General features: G+C 32.9%; 2 protein-coding genes across 2 annotated transcripts in view; one reads left to right on the top strand and one right to left on the bottom strand.

Moving 5' to 3' along the window:
• The window catches only part of LOC127881061 (uncharacterized), a 158,281-nt gene that overhangs the window by 119,396 nt on the left and 16,735 nt on the right, over window positions 1-22,150 (top strand). The window lies entirely within an intron of this gene.
• LOC127881065 (salivary glue protein Sgs-3-like) overlaps window positions 20,233-22,150 on the bottom strand; it is a 194,750-nt gene continuing 192,832 nt past the window's right edge. Inside the window, exon 6 of the mRNA XM_052428677.1 lies at window positions 20,233-20,546. The gene's annotated coding sequence lies outside the window, so the exon portion shown is untranslated. The remainder of the gene's footprint in view (window positions 20,547-22,150) is intronic.

The following is a 22,150-nucleotide window of genomic DNA, read 5'->3' on the forward strand; positions in this document are numbered from 1 at the left end:
TACGCACATATTTTAAAATAATTGAATTTCATTTACTTCAGATTGATGCAAATTAATTTTTACTTGCAATGTAACATTATATTATGAATTTCATTAAAACATACCATATATCAATGTAGCAAGAATTTGAAGGAACCTATGATACTGAATTTAAAATATGTGCGTAAGTCTACGAATTTCGTAAGTAGCTTAGTAAAACGATACCCTGGGGCCTAACTGTTCGGATATGTCGTGAGGCTCATTTCGAAAGACGAGGCTCATGTTTTGTCTAATTACCTATATATGCCGATAATTGAAGTACAACTGTTTTAAAACATGAATTGTTTTAGGATGCGATCATTTTGTAAGCCTGACCGATAATAACAACTTTACAAGGCCTGTAATCGAAGCTTTAAGTATATTCAGTATATGCAAATATGTTATAGTAAGTAACCAGAATATGTGACAATTATGTGAATGTGTCTGATCAATATAGTTTGAAATGTTGAGGATTGTGTGGTATAATCGTTCCAGATGGTCCTGACGTTTTTAAGACGTTTTTTGTCAAGTGGGCACTCTTTAAAATAACTTATTAGTTGTGTTCTGTTTTTTTCTAAGAAATTAACAACGCATCACACCGACAACAGTTAAGTTTACAAGGTCGTTTAATATATTCTATTGGTGTCAATATATATTAATCACCTAGATCAAATGTTATTCGGACACGGTGAGTTTGTTATTTGCTATTGGTATTTCACGTGTTATGTGATTAGATGAGTATGAATCAAAGTGTTGTGTTCGCTCTCTCGACTTGGGCAAATTTATTTGTATCAGAAGCTGTTTAGTCAATGTTTGCAAACTTATCACTAAGGTCAGGTTTATTACAGGCAAGCTCACTTATATGTATATTCACCATGGTTGTGTAAATGTATTATTGAAATATAAATTCTAATGTCTGATGGCGCGCACAGTTTGTAATCGCCCATATCCTCTCTTTCCCACACTTCAAACCAAACACGAATAGAATTAAGCGTATGTAAACACACCACCGTATTTTATACTTTATTATATATTTTACACTTTATAACATAGTGTATTTCCTGTTAGAATAAACATAATTCTTACATTAATAAGTAAAACAAAAAGAAAACGTTGCGAAACAGCTTGTGATCGTGACTGTGGTTATGTTCTATTCGAATTGAAAATATATTCAAAGAAATTATATTTGTGTTATTGAACTCATAACACATACATGCACATATAACGAGAGAGAGACAATCAGAATATTTAAAATACTAGTTGCGTTCTAGGTAACAACAAACACATTACTGTTGCAGTACACCGACACATTCAAAATAGTCGACTGAATCTATGTCGACTATTGATAAATCAATCTTTTAATTTTGTATCCGGTTTCGCATTGTTAAATATGCATGGTTATATTAAATCAAATGCATGGCTATGCTATATCAAATACATATGTCCTGTTTATAAAATTAATACATGACTAGTAAATATAGTCGAAATTGGGTAGACTTTATGGCATTGTTCCGAAATGTAGAAATAAACGGATTTGAAGCGCCATATTGCTTATTTTTAGGTTGTGTGCCTTCGATAAAAAAAGTATTTGCTAAAATAGGTTTCTGTATGCATACACTATTGAAGAGGTAATACAGTTCTTGTTTTTTCAGAACTTTTGAGGCTGACCGGGCGTCTGTTTTGAAATACAAAAACGTGCAATTACTATATTCCTACGGGTACATAAAAACATTCGACGAAACTCAACACTTTAAACATGCCAATGATGCAAACAATTTCCACAATAAGCATGTTTATTACAATAAAAACAACTTATTTGGGTGAGTTAATGAACGTGTGTAACAGCTAGTTTTACTATTGTGAGCGAACATTATTGAACGATTTTATTGTAATTCACTTGAAAAAGGTTTTGATTAATTACATTTAATTAATTCAAAGAAATTATATTTGTGTTATTGAACTCATAACACATAAATGCACATATAACGAGAGAGAGACAATCAGAATATTTCAAATACTAGTTGCGTTCTAGGTAACAACAAACACATTACTATTACAGTACACCGACAAATTCAAAATAGTCGACTGAATCTACGTCGACTATTGATAAATCAATCTTTTAATTTTGTATCCGGTTTCGCATTATTAAATATGCATGGTTATATTAAATCAAATGCATGGCTATGCTATATCAAATACATATGTTCTGTTTATAAAATTAATACATGACTAGTAAATATAGTCGAAATTGGGTAGACTTTATGGCATTGTTCCGAAATGTAGAAATAAACGGATTTGAAGCGCCATATTGCTTATTTTTAAGTTGTGTGCCTTCGATAAAAAAAGTATTTGCTAAAATAGGTTTCTGTATGCATACACTATTGAAGAGGTAATACAGTTCTTGTTTTTTCAGAACTTTTGAGGCTGACCGGGCGTCTGTTTTGAAATACAAAAACGTGCGATTACTATATTACTACGGGTACATAAAAACATTCGACGAAACTCAACACTTTAAACATCCCAATGGTGCAAACAATTTCCACAATAAGCATGTTTATTACAATAAAAACAACTTATTTGGGTGAGTTAATGAACGTGTGTAACAGCTTGTTTTACTATTGTGAGCGAACATTATTGAACGATTTTATTGTAATTCACTTGAAAAAGGTTTTATTAAATTACAGTTATCATTTGAAGTACTGTGCTATAAGATTACATATGCATTTTTATGATTCAATATGTTTCTTTGCTTAGTGCACCTAAATGTTTTTCAAATGTTTGTATTGATTTTCTCATTGATGTTCCTGTTTCAATAATCGTGGTTGTTGTCTGTATTTTTGTTGTTGATTCCAGCGTCATCGTTTCTCTCAGAACATTAAGATCTTCTATTGGTCATAATGCTCACAAGGTATTAACTATAGCAGTTTTTCGTTTTGGTGGCTTAGTGTGCGGAAGTATAGTTGACTTCAGATGCGCTATCTACGCACGTCATATAGATTAACCACATGCACCCACTCTATAGTGTTTAACATTATAAGTATTTTGTCCAGTGTTGCATCACTTGTTGTCCTTCGAAATCTTCTGGCGTTGGGTCTTCTTTTAGCAAGAGAACCATGTGTTCACTTTGAGAGTAAACACAGTGATGTCCCAATGCTTTTCACGTTGTCTTCAACTCGGTGTAAAAGGCATTGTTTCGCGATGTCGCTCTTTATTGGCGTGGTCTTAACATCTCAATCTTTCATCTGCGTTGTGGTGATACAAGCATCAGTTGTTCAAAATCATGGCAAACATTTATAAAAATCCCCTTTCGTTATTATTAAATATTGTCATGACAACTTACTAGAACGTCTTAGTAAATACAACCTTTATTGCACCTATTAATATCGAACCACTTTCTCAAAAAAAATACGTAACAGCTTGATATATTGACATTTTACGTACGTGCAACCAGGAAATTTTTAGAATTTATTGTTACCTTCAGACATTTTTTTTAATTATATACTTAATGTGTTTTAATAATACAGTAATATTCAAATATTCTTATTTATGTAACTATTTATGTGCAGATCCCTAGTTCATATTGTTCATAAAATGTCGTAAAATTTGGATACTCTCTATGGTATATTCCTACTTTCTAATTTCCAATATTATAATATATAAATATTAAAAATTCTTCAAAAATCCTTTATTATGTAAACGCCTCTAATATCTGTATTCCTATAATGTCAAAATTAATGTAACATTCTTCTAATTTTCTCATTTCCTCATACATTCTAATTGAATGAAAATTTGCAAAAATATCAACAATTTAAAATGTCTTTATTTGTATGAAAAAAAATGCGTCCATACATATTTCTATATTCTAACAATACAAAAAATATATACAATTATTTAAATACTCTCTATTATTTATTCGTCTCTTATTTCATTATTTCCATTACTCATCAAATAATGTTAAACTTAAATACTTATTAATTTTTTTATATATTTTCAATTCACCGATATTTATGGATAAAAAAACCCGATTAATGCCAAATTGTATTGATTTTAATACTTGCAAAATTTATCCGTGCATTATTTATTATTATTATTTTAACACCTAACAACGTTGAATTCATTAAAACAATTCTGAAATTTTTCGTTGTCATGACGCCTTTTACTGTTTATGCCCCCGGTAGGGTGGCATATAGCAGGTGAACTGTCCGTCAGTGTGTCAGTATGTCAGTATGTGTCAAATGTCTAATATTTGGCGTCTCTCCGTCCGTCCAAAAACTTTAACATTGCTTCACTATTGAAGATAGCAACTTGACATTTGGCAAGCATGTGTATCTCATAGAGCTGAACATTTTGAGTGGTGAAAGGTGAAGGTGAAGGTCATCCTTCAAGGTCAAATGTCAAATATATTGCGTCTGTTCGTCCGAAAACTTTAACATTGGCCATTACTTTTTCAATATTGAAGATAGCAACTTGATATTTGGCATGCATGTGTATCTCATGAAGCTGCACATTTTGAGTGGTGAAGTTTAAGGTCAAGGTCATCCTTCAAGGTCAAAGGTCCAATTTTTTTTCAAAGCGGCGTTCTCATGAAGCTGCACAATTTGAGTGGTGGAAGTTCAAGGTCAAGGTCATCCTTCAAGGTCAAAGGTCTTAGGTCAAACAAAAATAATATTTTTTTTTCAAAGCGGCGCAATAGGGGGCATTGTGTTTCTGACGAACACATTTCTTGTGATTTCTTAGTTTATAAATTCGCTCTCAGTTTGCAATAATTTATTAATACTGACCGTTATCCATGTCGCATTGTTGTTGTTCTGCCATCATTTGGCCTTGACATATAACACTTATCACTATATTGCACCAAATAACTTTGCTGAAAATCAATACTATTTTGGTGCAATAAGTGAGCATGTGCTCTTGTCACTTTCTTGCACAATGCAAAGCAGTTTAAATGAAAATAACATTGGCGCAGTAAGTAGATAAGTGCACTTATTTACTTACTGCACCAAACAGAATTATGTGTGCAAATAATACAGTATGACATTGTCTTAAAAAGTACCATTTAAACTGGAATAGCATTCTGATATTTTGTTAGGACATGTATGGCATTATTTTAGATCATTTTATGCAAAAAAGTCATTTTTGAAAAAAATGTCACCTATCACTGTTTTGCGCTAAGGTGACGATATGGAAAATATCGCACTCTTATGTCAATGTGGCCTAATCATTTTCATGTTCTCGCCGTCATTTTGATCATTGACCTATATAAGGCAAACTAATGTAATTAAAAGAGCCTTAATAGAAACGTCCAATCCTTTCTGCCTTTGAGATGTATAGCATAGTTTAAGCTTATTTCTTAATAAAACACACATACACTTTATAATCATACATTGTCAACCACTGCATGTACTTTTTTATGTAATATGAGACATTTGAAGAAACAAATAGAAACGCCTGAAACACCTTAGGTTTATAACATGCGATCTCGTGATATTCGGTTTCTTTTTAATAATTCCACATTAAATATTAAACATGGTTTGTCTTTGGTGAATGCGGCTCTGCTGTAAGTTTGACCATGACATAATCGGCGCAACAGAAAATGCGGCTGTTGAAACGCAATTCTCGTAAATTAATTGACGACATTCGGAAATGGCGATATCGACACGTGTAACAGTTGTGACACGGATTAATGCGATTGCAAAACATTTTATTAACCACAATGGCCGTTAAAATGTACAATGCTTGTTTTGTGTCTGGTTATTTGGATGCTGTAAATTGTGTATGAATATATATATTGTGAAAATCGTTATTTATGAACTTAATTGTTGTGGTTAGGAAATAAAAAGTACGTATAGATACGTATTGTTTCCGTTAGGTGTTTAATTGTCCCAGACACATATAACTATACAAGTAATTGACAAATTGTAATGATATTCATTAAAGAGCTTTAATAAGCATCATTAATCTAATGATGATGCACAGTTGATTTACCTACGCTTGGAAATGACATCAGTAAAACTGATCGTTCTATATTTAGGAAAAGTCGCAATCACATGAAAGGCGGTAGTACTATTACACCTGTTTATTTAACAACTTTGTTCATCCACATCAACGATCGAGACGGAATATACGTTCATGCTTTTCAGCATTTTAAATTTCAATTTTGGTGTTTCAGTACGGTTTGTTTAATACGATTTCGTTTCTGTGTATAGATTTACGGTCAGAGTAATATACATGTATGCATTAATAATATAATAAATTCAAAAACAAACTTAAAAGTCGATAAAGTGCTGATACACCATAATACCACGTTTCGCATCTAGGGATCATCTCCTTCTTTTTGTGTCATCGGTGAGGTCGGCAACGCGGTCGTGCTAACGAACAGACTAGCCTCCCCGTTATTTGTTAGCGTGCATTCAATTTATCACATTTTCGTGGTCTCTTAACCAGAATTTATATGGTATATAAGATCAAGTGCGGCTTTTTATACAAGCTGTATATGTGTATGTTCTGATCAAATGTTCCATTTCGGCATTCATCATGATCTTATAGCTGTGAAGGTATTTATGCATATTCAATCCGTTCAAACATATACTTAACACCAAACTTGCAAATAGGTGAGGTTAAGGCTTCTGGAAAATTAATGATAACTTAACTGTATAAACAAGCTACAATATTACACGTAACTGATCAGTATTACTGATAAAAAGAAGCACAAGAAACTCAACCGCAGTTTTATTTATGATGGAATATGCATATCAAAGGGAATTATGTTTAGTTTAAGATATACCGAGAAATATCAAATAGTACACCTGGTAAAGGTTGAACGTAATAGCCGCTGTAGTTCTTTTGTTAATATGATTTACAGTTTCATTTTATCGTCAAAAAGTTGTAACTCTGTTGCTCTGGTATCTTCAATACCATTGAGTAATTAAATTGTAATTACATTGAATGCGTTTTAATTCCCTTTTATTATTGTTTGATTTGAGTTACAATGCTATGACGTTAAATTTTATTTACACTTAAATGTATTATGAATATTGTTGGGCCAATAGTGAGGTTGAGCGCTCTATAACCGGTTTAAACCCCCAATGCTTTGCATTGACCGTTCCAAGGCGGTGACCCCAGCTTTATTCATATTTTGTGTTTATGTTGGTTTGTATTGTGCTCTTTTGTATTGTCTGGGCAATCGGTCACTTGCCTTAAATAAAGGACCAACTTATTGCTTTTAATGAGAATTTAATACTGCTCCAGCAGCTGGAGTTTCACTTCTTTATATTACAGGTTTGTTGGATGGTAACAAATGCTAAAATCAAGGCACATGTTTTGTTAACCAGCTTATACGTGAAATCAGACGTGAACACGGATATCGTCACTGAGAAAAGTCCTAGACTTGACAAATTAATTTATTTGGTTACTACACTTTAAAATTATCATATTTCTGTCGGCTTGGCTTATGGCTAATGACGTGGTCCTCATCATCATTCGCTTGACCAGTCTGGACATTAAGGGGGGGGGGAGAGATGAAGAGATCTTCTGCTAGTCAGTTATGTTGTGGTCTGCTATGTAGCTCATTCATTAAAGAGACCGTCCTCTCTTTTAAAGTCGATACAATTGTGGAGGAGCTTACGAAGGTGTTTTTAAATACTCATCTATTGACGATTTTGTCTATTTTGTTTCACCAAGCTCTGAATCCAGCCAGCATCTCTACAAGCAGGTATTTTTACCTTACTTTTTTGTCGGTTGAGAATGATGCGTAATATGATATTGCAGGGATGGCAAATTAGGTGTTCTACTACGGAGGGAATGGTCTAAAGGGTGTTTTTCACCCAGGCGCAGTTACCTACCCAGCATCAATATAAGTCAAAGGGTACGGTGTTAATTCATGTCATTCGCCCGAAAGAAAGCAATCGATAGTAAACACGCTGCTAAGTACTGTTTTTTTATCAGGCACAGTGAGCTGAGCCTTCATTTCTAGAGGTGGAATAAAATGTATAAATATAATTTAAAAACAGACTTGAATTATTGTCATGTAATAAGTGCATCCACTCTTGATATCTTGCATATTAGTGTATGGTTGCAACAATAATGCCGTCAAACGAATTTCCGTTCGATGTGCTCTTCGAATACAGTTCAAACATACGTTTATTCATAATTATTCGACCTCTTTGCTGTACCTTTCGAGATGGAAATCACGTATGAACAACGAGTAGGTAGTATGTTTTTAAATTTGCCTAAACTAACGAAGTTAATAATTCAATTGAAGTGTAACGAATGTTAAATGAAATGACCACCATGTAATCCGCTTTAATGAATATCCTTAAATAAACATCAATGCATCAATTTTTACAGCCTAATTGAGTACCACAGATGACACTTAATGATCCCTTTATGTTTGAACCAACATTGCATGTGGAATTATATTTCGCCGTTAATTGACTGCAAGTATCATATGCAGCACTTCCTATTCAGTTTGAATGAATAAAAGATGATGAACTAAATGGATTAGTCAATGCTAATTATTTGTCAAATATGTATAACCTTTTATCTGCAGCAGCTGCTACGAATATTTCCGTTTTCACACAATCAAATCTCTGAAATGTGTTCATTTGAGCTGGAGTATGTACTTTTAGTTGTTAACGACTGTACAGTTACACGTTGTTTGCATATGGTAGAACATACGTTAATGAAATAAACACAAACATGGAGTTACCGCCTACGAACGGTACTAATCTTGTATACACGGATAGCAACACAAAAGCGCAAAAGTGAAAAGGATAAAAGTATGGGCTAAGTAACATTCAGTATTAAGGTAACATTGCTTTTGCATAATAGAAAAATCACATAAAAAAGTATCATGAACATGCCGTTTTACAATTCATACAGAACAACGAAAATGTAATTATTCTTAAAATTTTAAACACAATAAAACGTTTCTGACGCGATTCCAATTATTCGCATTATAATCTCATCTTAACCAGGTGTTGTGCAAAATTAACCGTGATCATGAACATGCTCGCTTAATAAAATTAGATGGCCATAATAGTTCAAGTGAGATAATGACGTGTTGTTTTATGCATGTATTAAAATACACATGACTCATATTTTCGAAAATTGTAAACAGTCAAAAGTAATTAAAGAAGGTTATACAAAAACACACATAAACGCATTTTATTATAGGTGAAATGTCATTGATCGCCAACATTTATAACGTAGATATTCACTAACATAGCATGATTGCCTTCATAAAATAAACGTCTGAAGCTTATGTGTAGGAGTTAATCGATATTTCCGAAATAAAAAATATTTTGATCAATTACAAAATTAAATTTCAAAACTGATTATTGCACACATATGTATTTTTCTAAAATATTTCTGAACAAACTCGAGCTTGTTACAGTATACTGGAATATGCCCTAAAGGTTTATAGGATTGCAACAGGCTACACAATGAATGCTATATAATCTTAACATTAAACATGTAGGTATTCACACGTCATATATAGGTTATTCTGTACAGAGGTTTATACCTATTTCATTATTACATACACATTCATATTATACATATAGACATACCGATTTAAGCTATTTGTTGCGATGCTAGTTGGAACAAACGGCATATTTTATTAAAGGTTCGTTAACCTTTGTCTTTAACTGAATTAAGCAATTGTAATAAGGGACTCATCTTTCAAGCAGAATATCATATGTTTTAATAATTTAATTATTTCGTGAATCATGTAACTGTATAAGCACTTTTGTTTCAAAAAACATATTTTAAGAATTTTGAAAATTTAGTTATTGGATTTACGGGTCAGTGTATGTGTGTGGGAGGTTTGCATGTGCGCCTGTAAGAGTGTCGACCTAGGCGGAAGTGAGAGATCATGGTTCGACATGTCATAGGAGACATGTGCGATATAGTGTTCTACTATTTTTGTATCACTATTTTTACTTTGTTTGCATAATATGTATTGCATTTTCCCCGGAGAATCAAACAGTTAAGTGTTTATTGGAATCATAGTATGATAAATATCATAATATGCCAAAAGGATCACGTGTATTCTTACATGGAACGTGAATAAGCAATCGGGTTATGAACACATGTACACATGGTAAATATTAATATCAATATTAACACATTAGTGTAACAACATACAAGTAGCATTTCTCTTCCGTAATTTGCTGCCTGAATTGTTTGCTCATCCCAAACAACAAAAACGCATATTTCAGTTATTTCTATTCAAATTTTATGCAACATGTACGTGTAAATGTAAAAAAACACACGAAAACAACACAATTCAAATACAGATTTGACGGTAAATTAAAAGCGACCGTTCAACACATACATAGATGAACACGGAACACATGTATTTATATCTCTTATTAAATAAGTATTTTATATGTTACAACATAGTTTGTGTACCATGATTAAAACTATGAGCTTTAAGTACATGTAATATAAAACTATTATCCACTGTACTCATGTGAGACCTGAATCCAGCCTATTATATAATATTCTTACAGTGTTGCGGTGGTGTAGAGGATGTGGTGTTCGCCTTGCGATCAGGAGTCCGTGGGTTCGATTCCTACTCGGGGAACGTTCTCATTATCTCCTCCATAGACACCAAGTACGGGTTCTTCCTAGAAAACGGACTCGACAGTGTCCATATATGCCTATTATACTCGAAAGATCGGTTTGCAGTAAACAGAGATAGATAGTATTGACTTTGTTAACACTGCCGTTCTTGTAGAAAGGTATCAAGAGACCATCTAACCAGTATGAAGGAAAATACCGTACATAAAATTGTTATTAAAAAGAGCATGTAGATACGGCGCGATTATACTTTTTCCATGTGTAAAAAAACAACATTTTAAATAAAAATCAGGGCCTGCACTCTTGTTCGTGCTTATGTCGGTAATAGCTTTACGAATTATCTGTATAGTGATATTTTATTCTTCACATTAATATAAAACCCCTTTTGTTCATTCCTTTCTACAAAATGTACAACGTCTTCATCAGGTGTTCACAACAAGCTATCCGGGGTTTTTACTACTTATGAAGTAATTAGCAGATTCTCCCATACTTATGTTTAGTGTTTGTAAGCTAGAAAACGGTTAAAACATTTCACAATACAATTTTGCATTTTTAAATCTTGCATCTAACAATGTTTTGGTTTGATTATTATCATATTTTAGTTAAGTTTGCTTAATACAAATGTTATATTCAGTGCTACTGTTAATTAATAATAATAATAATGTTTATTCGCTCATGAATAAACTGTCTTATTCAACGCAAACGCTATTTTCCTAAGGGATTGCCGAAACCCAAACCACAATTGTATAACCCACCCTACCTAGTCTACTGTAACACATAGACTCGCCCACTACATGTGTTAGTACAAAACCACTGCCCGTACAAACTGTCGGTCTTTTACTAGCTCGTCGCATCGCGCTATGGTTTACATTTACCACCCACCCTCCCACTTAATGTTTTATTGTAACACGATGCTTGCCAGATATTTGTTATATTCCAGTGTTGTCGAGAATTACGAGCTCCATTAGAAACCAACATCGCCATGGCTGGGACTTAACAGCATACAGAACACCGTCAGTCTGCCATATGGTCTACTTAGTTCGGCCCCCAACGAACAGGTTCCTGCGTAATTGACCTTACCAGTGCTAGAGAATTTTCAGTTCTGTGCGTTACGGAGTACAGCACAGAACGTATGTCTAAGCACCGCATAAAACAGGTACATGTGCGGTTCGTACATGCGTATGAATGTAACGTGAGTGATGGTCACTCAGGCGGACATAGGCGGGAATGTGCACGGTTTTCATTATTTTGTTAGTGCTGGAAATTGATCAGTAAACTTTTACTTTTTGAAATTCCAACCACATTAATAAATTAGTTAAAATGACCAGTTATGTTTCAGTTACACAATGTCAACAGTTACATGTTAATATTGGTTGTTTTCGCGTAAAGTTTTCCAGAGTGATTATACATTGTGTGAAGGTTTATCTCTGGATATAACTCTATCCTTGAAAACACAATTTAAGGATAAAGAAAAGAAGTGATGTATACACATTAAAGCTGTACTGTCATGGGTTTCTAAGATTATACTTGATTGTTATATATTACGATAAGTAATATTCTTGTATGTATGTTGTAAATAAGTAAATAATACCAAATTATTGTGTTCATCGGCATAGTTTCAACGAACACACGTCCCGCTTTTCATGGCGTATAGACATTATGTACTTAAATTTCCAGCCGTTCTCTGGGTAACCTGTATAATACAATTGATCCCAGCCTTGACATTATTATGCCAACCTTTAAGATAATAAATTGCGTAGTTAAACTGTTTGGCGTTTTTTTCGTTGAATAAAATAAATTCATATGTTTTTTTCTTCCAAAATAAATGTTGATGTTTATGAAACGTCGGTCTTTTTTCTGAGCACTCAAAAGTAAAGTAGTAGTAGTAGTAGTAGTAGTAGTAGTAGTAGAAGTAGTAGTAGTAGTAGTAGTAGTAGTAGTAGTAGTAGTAGAAGTAGTAGTATAAGTAGTAACAGTAGTAGTAGTAGTAGTAGTAGAAGTAGTTGTATTAGAAGTAGTAGTAGTAGTAGTAGTAGTTGTAGAAGTAGTAGTAGTAGTAGTAGTAGTAGTAGTAGTAGTAGTAGTAGTAGTAGTAGTAGTAGTAGTAGTAGTAGTAGTAGTAGTAGTAGCAGTTGTAATTGTAGTTGTAGTTGTAGTAGTAGTAGTAATAGTAGTAGTATAGTATTATTATTATTAGCAGTAGTAGTAAGTAGTAGAAGTAGTAGTAAAGCAGCAGCAGCAGCAGCAGTAGTAGTAGTAGTAGTAGTAGTAGTAGTAGTAGTAGTAGTAGTAGTAGTAGTAGTAGTAGTAGTAGTAGTAGTAGTTTTATTCTTATTATAACTAATATAAGTTTAACTATTATAATTTTTATAATTCGATATTAACCTTTTCAGAAAAAAAACATAAGTAGAATAAATGAACAAACGTAATGTTATTATTGCTTATTAGAATCAAGTGTGGTAAGGTAAACATAGGTCATTCTATAGACCCCCACTTTATATCACTTGATATAAATAAAATGTTGTGAAAATTACAAATGGTGTCATAATCCCATCATTTAAATTACTTTATTGGACAAAATTTGCCAGACAAACAAAACACAGCGCTAAATGTTTTTGTGTTGCCGGATGGTTATTTTGTTGTTTATATCGATGTTGAAAAACTCACTTGGGCTAAAATATATGGTAATTAATGATAGTATATATCATTAATATATCAAAGATGAAAAGTCGTTGGAAATAAGCATCGAATCAATTAACCATAAATAATAAACAAATACAAGGAATGCAATGCCCGACAGTGATCATTGAAATACATGGACAACAAAATGTAATTAAGACAACGAAACATAATAACAAAACTAAAAACAGATACACGAAATATATTATTATTATATTATATTATTATAAACGATAGTATATATCATTCACATATCAAAGATATAAACTCTTTGAAAAGAAAGCATCAAATGACTATAGCTATCATTCAATGCACGAGATCGACATTGAACAATTTAGTGCATTGGAAAAGGGAGGATTGATCTGAGAATTAGTCAAATTATAAACGGGCTACTGTAGGGATTACTACGGTGGCATAGAGGTGAAATTAACTTCTCTTTTTTCAATTGCACTCCTCTTTTTTTCTTTATCGTTGCCACGAGTTAGCTATGTCGTGGCCGCGAGATAGAAAAAAGAGGAGTGCAAAACTAAATAAAAGAGGAGTGCAATTAAGAAAATTAGAAGTGCAGTAAATAATGGAGGGTGCTTTAAATAAAGAGGGGAGAATTTTAGCTATCTGGAGGAAACGAGATAATCAGCCAATCAAATTTTGCATAACATGTGTAAATATTCTGTACGTAGCATGTGGCTGGTACTGTGATGATAACTTCCCTTTGTATAAAGATCATCATGGACAACCATATTGAACAATTTGATTGGCTGACTAACGCGTGGCCACGAGTCAGCTAAGTCGGGATCTCGAGATAGCTAAAATGCTCTTCTCTTTTGTTGATGATTACTTCCTTTTGTATTAAGACCACTATGAACGACCCGACCATATGGAACAATTTGACTGGCTGACTAACTCGTCGCCACGAGTTAGCTAAGTCGGGATTCTGAGATCTCGAAATTCTCTCCTCTTTTGTTTAATGCACTCTTCCTTTATTTACTGCACAGCTCTTGTTTTAATTGCACTCCTTTTTTGTTTAGTTTTGCACTCCTCTTTTTTCTATCTCGTGGCCACGACATAGCTAACTCGTGGTCACGAATTACTAAGTCGTAGCCACGAGATAAAAAAGGGGAGTGCAATTAAAAAAAAGAGGACTGAATGTCATCTCTATGCCACCGTAGATAACGTGAACTGATCTTATTTTTAACAAGAGAAAAACAACCTTAACGCCTAAATCGAATAAACTACTAACTACAGTTATAACTCCATACACAATATTGATTAACATTTGAAATTAACTTAATATAAAGAAAACGTTTTTACAATAAAACAACACAACATCGTATATTCTAATATTTATATAATAAACTTCATAACTAACTTAACTTAAATTACCTATAACATGTGAACTCTTGAACACGTCGATGTCAATTTCGAGAATCCTTCTCCTACAACTAGCTATATCTTATGAATGCGCAATGGGTTATGTGCCCCAGAATAATTTTATATTTTGAATCTATGAGAGGTGTTAAAAACTTCCCTTTTTGAAACCATTATTTATTAGAAGCGTGATTCGATACACATGTAAAATTAATGCTTTTAAATCGTTTTGACATCCGAGTGGTAAAATTTGTAGTATACGATTCGCGAATCTCTTTTAAGCATTCGTATTTAATATTATGTTAGATATTCGCATTTCGTTTGTAATTAAAGTACCAAAATGCTCAAAATTCACAGATTTTGGCATGTATTGAAGTTTGTCATTTAATGCTTTGTATTTATAAATGTAAACATCGGATCTAAAAAGATCAAGTAAACAAAAATAAACCTCAACTGGACTCTAACCACTGACCTCTGGAGTCCTGGAGTAAAGTCTTCCGTTTGACCACTCGGTCATCCGTGCCCATACTATGAATGATGTATTTTGTTTACTTTATATAAGTAATCCTCGTAGTATAACGACAACAACAGAACATTCCAAATTTTTCAATCATTTCGCGTTGCAACGCTTTATACATTTCGGGTTTTCAAATCGTATACAGATGTATATTATGGAAATTTTAGAGCATGTTTAATGGTCAGTATTACTGTTTCCTCACAAATATCACAACTAAAACGAACATTTGCGAATCTGAAACAACTTTCTTTGTAATATTGTCAATTTACCAAAACGTGAAAAGGCTCCTTTAACACATAACAAATTAATGATCCTTATAGCAATAGGCAAACTGTTAACGCTAGATTAGGTATGGTAATAGATTTATCAAGATACAAAATGCTCGTTTTATGGCACAATATATTCCATTTAATTTCATAAGACACACGAACGCTAAATTGGTGCATGTACATGGCTCTAGCTTGAATATATTTGCGGAAAAATCAAAAAGTGCATTTTGTACGTGTTAAATCCTTGTTAACAGACAACATCTAGTTGAAATTTTGGCTATTGCTATAAAACCCGTTGATTTTGTATGAGGTTGTTTTAGTTTTTTTAAATATCGTACGAACTATCGTTCTAAATGTTAGTTGAATTTAAGGGTTTAAGTGCTTTTAATAATACAGTAAGTGTAAGTGTTTGCCTGCCCTCAAGCCGGTATGTACACCCAATTCAAGCTGGTGATTTCTGTTTTAATCATTGCTTGTTTGTAGTTTATTCTTAACGTGTGTGTTTATAATGTACGATATAAAGTACTGATATAATAGTATAAATCAATCACATGTGAACCCTAGCTGCTCGTAGGAACTTGCTTTTTAATGTGAATGCGATTTCAAAACCATTATTAATTCAATATAAAATGGGAACTTGATGCACAATCCCGTTCTTTCGTTTATATTGCTTGATACCAAAATACATTCAAGTATCATTGCACTTGTATCCGAAGAAAGCTAAGCTGGTATAGCGTATGACTGTATAACTGCATCGTTTGAATCCTGTTTGTGGAAAAAGCCTTTTGTACATTTTAAATGATTTCTAACTGTATGAGTTAAAGAGCCATGCTACAACAACTTCTTATAATAATAATCGATTTATGGTAATAATTAATATTACATCACACTCACTCATGAAGTTATTTCAGCGGGTCAGTTTAAAATAAGGTTCATTTTCATATAATGCTAATTTTGTTCGTTACATTCAACTGTCTAAATGATTATCGCTTATTGGAAGATTGCAATTGGTAATACAATGTACATGTATGTGAAACTGAAGGCTTATTCAATATTCTACCTTATATTTAAACTTTTTGCCACCTGTATGAATTCGAACCGTAGTATTTGATTAGTCATACTACTATAACTTCCAAACATGAATTTCAAATTCGTAAAATGAGATATCTCCCGCCACTATAATACTCAAAACAATTTAGTGAATGATAATTGTTTTTTTTTAATTGAAATGCTCTGTTTTCTTATGTTGTACTTCTTCGTGATAAAGCATGCGATAAAGTCTTATTTGTATTCAATAATTGAATATGTTCGCATAAAATGCCTTTTTTCATTATGAAATTTATGAGCACAGTTGATCCTCTCTAGATACTTTTGCATTTTCCCATGGGAGTTTTCGATTTTATTAATATAATAATTATAAATAATTGTTAATCAATTAGCAGAGAAACAAATCTTTCCATCTTGTTATTTAATCAAATAAAATTAATTCAAATGTAGTTAGTCTCATTTTTAAGAAATGAAAATGTGCCAAATGAATGTTTCTATATGATTTAAAATTTTGTAATGAGTTAAACTATAAGAAACATTACAATATAGTTTCACGAACTGCATCGGTCTCTCTGTACAGATTACATTTGCTTACACGTAAACACGCATGTAGAATATTAACAATCATTTGACCAAATATTCATACACATAGCAAGACAACTTAAGTTTAGACTATCAAAACCCTTGGCGATAGTTTTGTTTATGACTCTTACAAAGCGTCTAGACACAAGTGCTAATGTGACAGACATTTGAAATAAGAAAACAGTTTAAATTAATGTTTAAACTCAGGCATCATAAACATAACAACACAATGCAACACACCCTTGGTTTGTAATGAGAGTGATGGCCTTATTGAACATTCGTGGTTTTACTTAATTCAGAGCTTATACGTGTGATTTCACCTTAAAACCTAGTCATATACATATATACCTATCTCAAGGGGTATGAATACAATGTATAAATGTATAACATTTTACCTTTTCGTTATCTTTTATCGTTTTGTATCAGCTTACTCATTAATACTGTACGTCCCTGTTTCTTCTGCATTTGTTTGTCATATTTCACTCTTGTCGATGCCATGTAATCATGGAGATACAATACAGGGCCTCAAACGAAGTAGGGGTGACTAAGGCCTCTATATTTTGTTTGATTTGAGAATTCGGTTATGTAAACCTGTTTTTAAATGAGGTGTTTAATACACATTCATTTTGGTCAATACAATTGTATCTCTCACACTTTCGGGCGCGATCACATATCACGGATTGCCACAATAGCAAAAAACTCCATTGTCCTTCTAACGAAGGTCCTTCCTGCTTAACGTCTGAGATTCTTAGCAAGATTGACATCAAGTGCGTGTGTTTAGCCAGAAATCGCACACAAAAAGTTATTATATCTTCATTTTGTCATCACCATGGAGCAGATACTCATATCCATGTTGGTCGACCGGTCGTTGTCTTCACGCGTTAAGACATGATTCTCTGCCTTACCCATGTTCAACATTAAGTCCAGCATTCCATAGATAAAAATTATATCACATTTTTACATAGTACCTTCTCATCAATAGGCTAGCGGAAGTTAAGCATACACGCAAATATTTCTTTTAAAAACATTCGACCAATTTATTTAAAAGGAAAAATATAAAATAAAACAGATTGCCATTCGCGCCTTTTTATTCATCCACGCCACCAGTGGCAATACAATAGTCAACGTAACAAATAAAACTTGTGCATGAAGTACTTAACTTCATTTAGCTCAATAAAACATGTTATGCATACACGCTATGTACAATACATTGGCATAATGATCAATAGCATGTTTACTTGAACATATCTTAAAGAGCTTAAATATTCACTGAAAATATTGAGTTTAAATTGTATAAATAAAAACACTGACAGTCCAGCTTTCATCCACCGGTAAACATACTGACGAATAGTCAATCGCTGATAGGAAACCTATGACGGCAAAGGTTTTTGCAGCGTTTGTGAATACCGACTTTTCTATGTCAAAACTAGAAACGCTATAGCATTATGCCTGTATATATTATAATATTGATCCCAAGTCATACACGTCAGAACATTGTGCACAAAACATCAGATCATATTACATATCGCATTGGTTTAGTTTCGCGTCTGTATGTGTTCAATTGAATATAAATTGATGTGACATCAATAATGTTTTTATCTGAGCCTTTTCGTGCATAATTCCTAATGTTAAGGTTTCGTCGAACTTTGCCTTGAGAACTTAATTACGATAACAATTTATGTATCAGCATTTCGTTGAGCTTATGTTTTGTTTCAACACATTCGGCAACCGTACAGCCTTCCCAGAGAACCGACTTCATTATTCTGTACGCTAATGTGTTGTATTATAAATACAATGGTTACAGGCATTGTTGAAATACTATTTTCGGCATCTGAAGCAACCGTGATATTTCAAACCTAAACATAATTTGTATTGGAATATATCCATCGTATCGTTCCTTCTACTTGGACTAATGTTTACTTATGAACTTCAAAGCTGAAATAGATACTGGCACAATCCGACACATTCGGTTATTTGTTTAAATCCGAATTCGTCCTTAAATTTCCGTCCTATACCGATCCGTCCGACATCGCCTTGCTTACTGAAGAGTAATCTCCTAACTGTCGGTGCACGTTAAGTTGTTAAGTCTGTTGCTTTTGAGTTTTCTAAAAGACACAATAAATGTCGAAGCGAGCCGAGGAAAACATAAACCATTCGCCTCATTATCTGGTTTGCTAACGCCGTATAGTTCCTCGTCTTTATCAACTATTTTCTGTTGAGGTAATTGATGATGGTTATGGCATTTGCTGCGACTACAAAAATGCCAAAATATGTTATATGTTAATACAATTGGCTTGTAGTTCACACAAAGAGCCGGTAAGTTAATTTGAAGTCTCGAGCACATTGTTATTTGCCCTTTCGTGCAAAAGGAAAAATGCTCTGAAACAACAATTTAAATTCAAAGTGATAAACTAATTATTTTGATATCCTTACGTTTTTGGAATTTATCTCTGAAAGGGATACTATTTCAAGCAACCTTAAAATGTTCGTTTATTGCATCTACCATTATACTTACAATACGAATTTTATAATTAAGCGGAGCTTAAGGAATCGTGAAAAAATATATCCGACCGCATTTAATGTGTAACTTAATCCACTATCAATCAGAAACAATCTCGTACAAAATATACACAAAGTTAAATGTCAGCTGCACCATAAAGAAAGAAACTTTATTTTAAAAAGCGGTCTTTTATCAATTGAAATAAACTTTCTTAACAGTTACATACACAATATGAACTAGACAATACACACACGTAAACAAAAAAGGAAAAATATGAAAACAGTTTTAACAGCACCATGAAACGGTCACTAAAAAGCATTGGCGTGTTGAACCTGTTTTACGCAGCTCCAAAGCTTATAGTTAGGTCGAAGCTATTTACTTCAAATTGATTAACATTAACACTGGTAACTAGGTCAACACTTAAAACGATATTGTATTAAACATGTATATCTTAAGAGTCCTTACTTGTTTATTTTTGAAGGGCATATGTTGGGTTTGCAGCTTCTTACTCGTAGGCTATCTAAATGCTTTAACAAAGCGGAAATCAGACATTTTTCCTTGTCGTTATTTGGTATATTTGATATATTTAATTTATTAATTAAGCTAAAATAACCTAAATATGTTTCCAATTGTAAGTGTAATTAATATTAAACATGTCATACAATAAAGGTTCTTATTGTGTTTTATTATTTTGCAGATAATACATTTATATATATGATTATGTTTGATAGTGACTATATTAATCCGGTTATTTTTCTCTCGGAATCTTACAAAATATTATATTCTCAAATTTATTCCTATCAGTATTTAATGTATCGCCTAATTAAAAAATACATATCAAACGAATAAAATACAGTCAATTAAATGAAGGTTTAAGTATTCAATCTAAGAATACAGAAAGGCATCCTTGCGCATAGGACATCTCAACCGACCAATGCTGTTCCGAGTTCATGTAATAAGTTTAAATGCTCTGACGTCACGTCTGCAATTCAAAGAAAACGACTTATTGTCAACTCACAATTAAATATATGTATGTTGCCTTGAATATATACTTTCGAGGGATATCATAATAGGCATTTACAAAATGTACGTGTTACAATTTTTTATAAGAAAACAAATATTGACAATATGTTCTTTCTTTTTACTTCTTGATATCCATTGATTGCGCTGTTCAGCTCTTGTTATTTTTTAATATTTTCATAAAATCGTTCTATGAAAGAATTCGTTCTTAACATTAAAACTTTCCTTTCGTCAAACCGACTTCATTAAATAACACAAATCCAAATCAACTTACTGTATTGACACATAAAGTAATGACTCCTCCAAAGCCTGCTCCCAGCAGCAAAGCCACTCCACACGATGCATCTGTCCATTCTCGTCACTGCTTCATGATAACGCAGTCGTTCAGCTTGTAGGTAGCGTCTGCATGACCTCTGTAATCTGGACCAAAGTTAGTTAAGCCCACTGACACACCTGTGGAACAGATGCAACGCTTATTAACACGTAGTAAAACTTATAATGCTCACAGTTTAATAACAACATGTTTATAATAAATGAGCCTAGTGTGAAGCTATGGTCTCATTTTAACCGGTGAAACCCTATTGCCTTAAATCGAATGTCACAATGCTTTCTGCCCAGATGTATTCACGTGTGAGTGTGTTTTGGCACTTGTGTGTCTTTTCTTGTACGTTTCCGTTTGATAACTAAAGAACAGCATGTAATTAAAAAAAATTTTTTCAACTGCACGTGCCGCTGAAGTTGCACTTGGATTGTTCATACCTGCCTTGGTCGTTCCAAGTGGTGGTTCAAATGATCTTCTGCAGTTAAACTGGAGTTTCGCCTTTTATCTTTTTAATAGTTCGAACATAATTGGTTGAATTACGCGTTCGTACATTACGCTAAACTCATATCGAATATAGTTGCTTGTGTGCTTAAAACATGTTATTTTATGCGTATGGTCCATGTTTTAAAAACGTAAAATTAGGTATTTTTTTTAACAAGAATATTACTTTCTTATTTCTTTAACACATTAAGATTGGACTAAATTTTCAATTGCGTGGATATAAACAGTTTGTAATTATGTTATACAATTAGGCTATTTATAATCACCATTACGGCTTTTTCCTTGAAACATGCATTTCGATTATTTAAATAGATAATTATAAGACTCTTCATCTCTTATATCTAAATTAATTATACCATAGGAGATGCTATATAAACTGGTTTCGCTTTTGTTTGCTCGTCCGTAAAAAAGTTACAGTTTGTGGACAGCTTACGAACTTCGAGTAGAACATGTAAGCGGAATATTTTCTGTATTTATGCAGTTAGGGTTTATTTGTAATTCTATACGTGAAATTCATTTTACTGATAATTGTTGTAAAAAATGAGGGTCATGCGTTAGGAAACGCCGCTTTTAAACGAGTGTTAAACACCAATATAACCGTTAAGTTTACTGGAACTCAATAATTTCGTTTGTTTACATTGACAACGATTTGTTATTATAGTGCAGTGTAATGTGGGGCTGTGACAAGATATTTAACGAAAAAATAGAATAACCGAGTACTTAAACAGATCAATAATTAATCC

This window comes from Dreissena polymorpha, chromosome 5 (genome assembly GCF_020536995.1).
Source record: "Dreissena polymorpha isolate Duluth1 chromosome 5, UMN_Dpol_1.0, whole genome shotgun sequence".
Classification (NCBI taxonomy): domain Eukaryota; kingdom Metazoa; phylum Mollusca; class Bivalvia; order Myida; family Dreissenidae; genus Dreissena; species Dreissena polymorpha.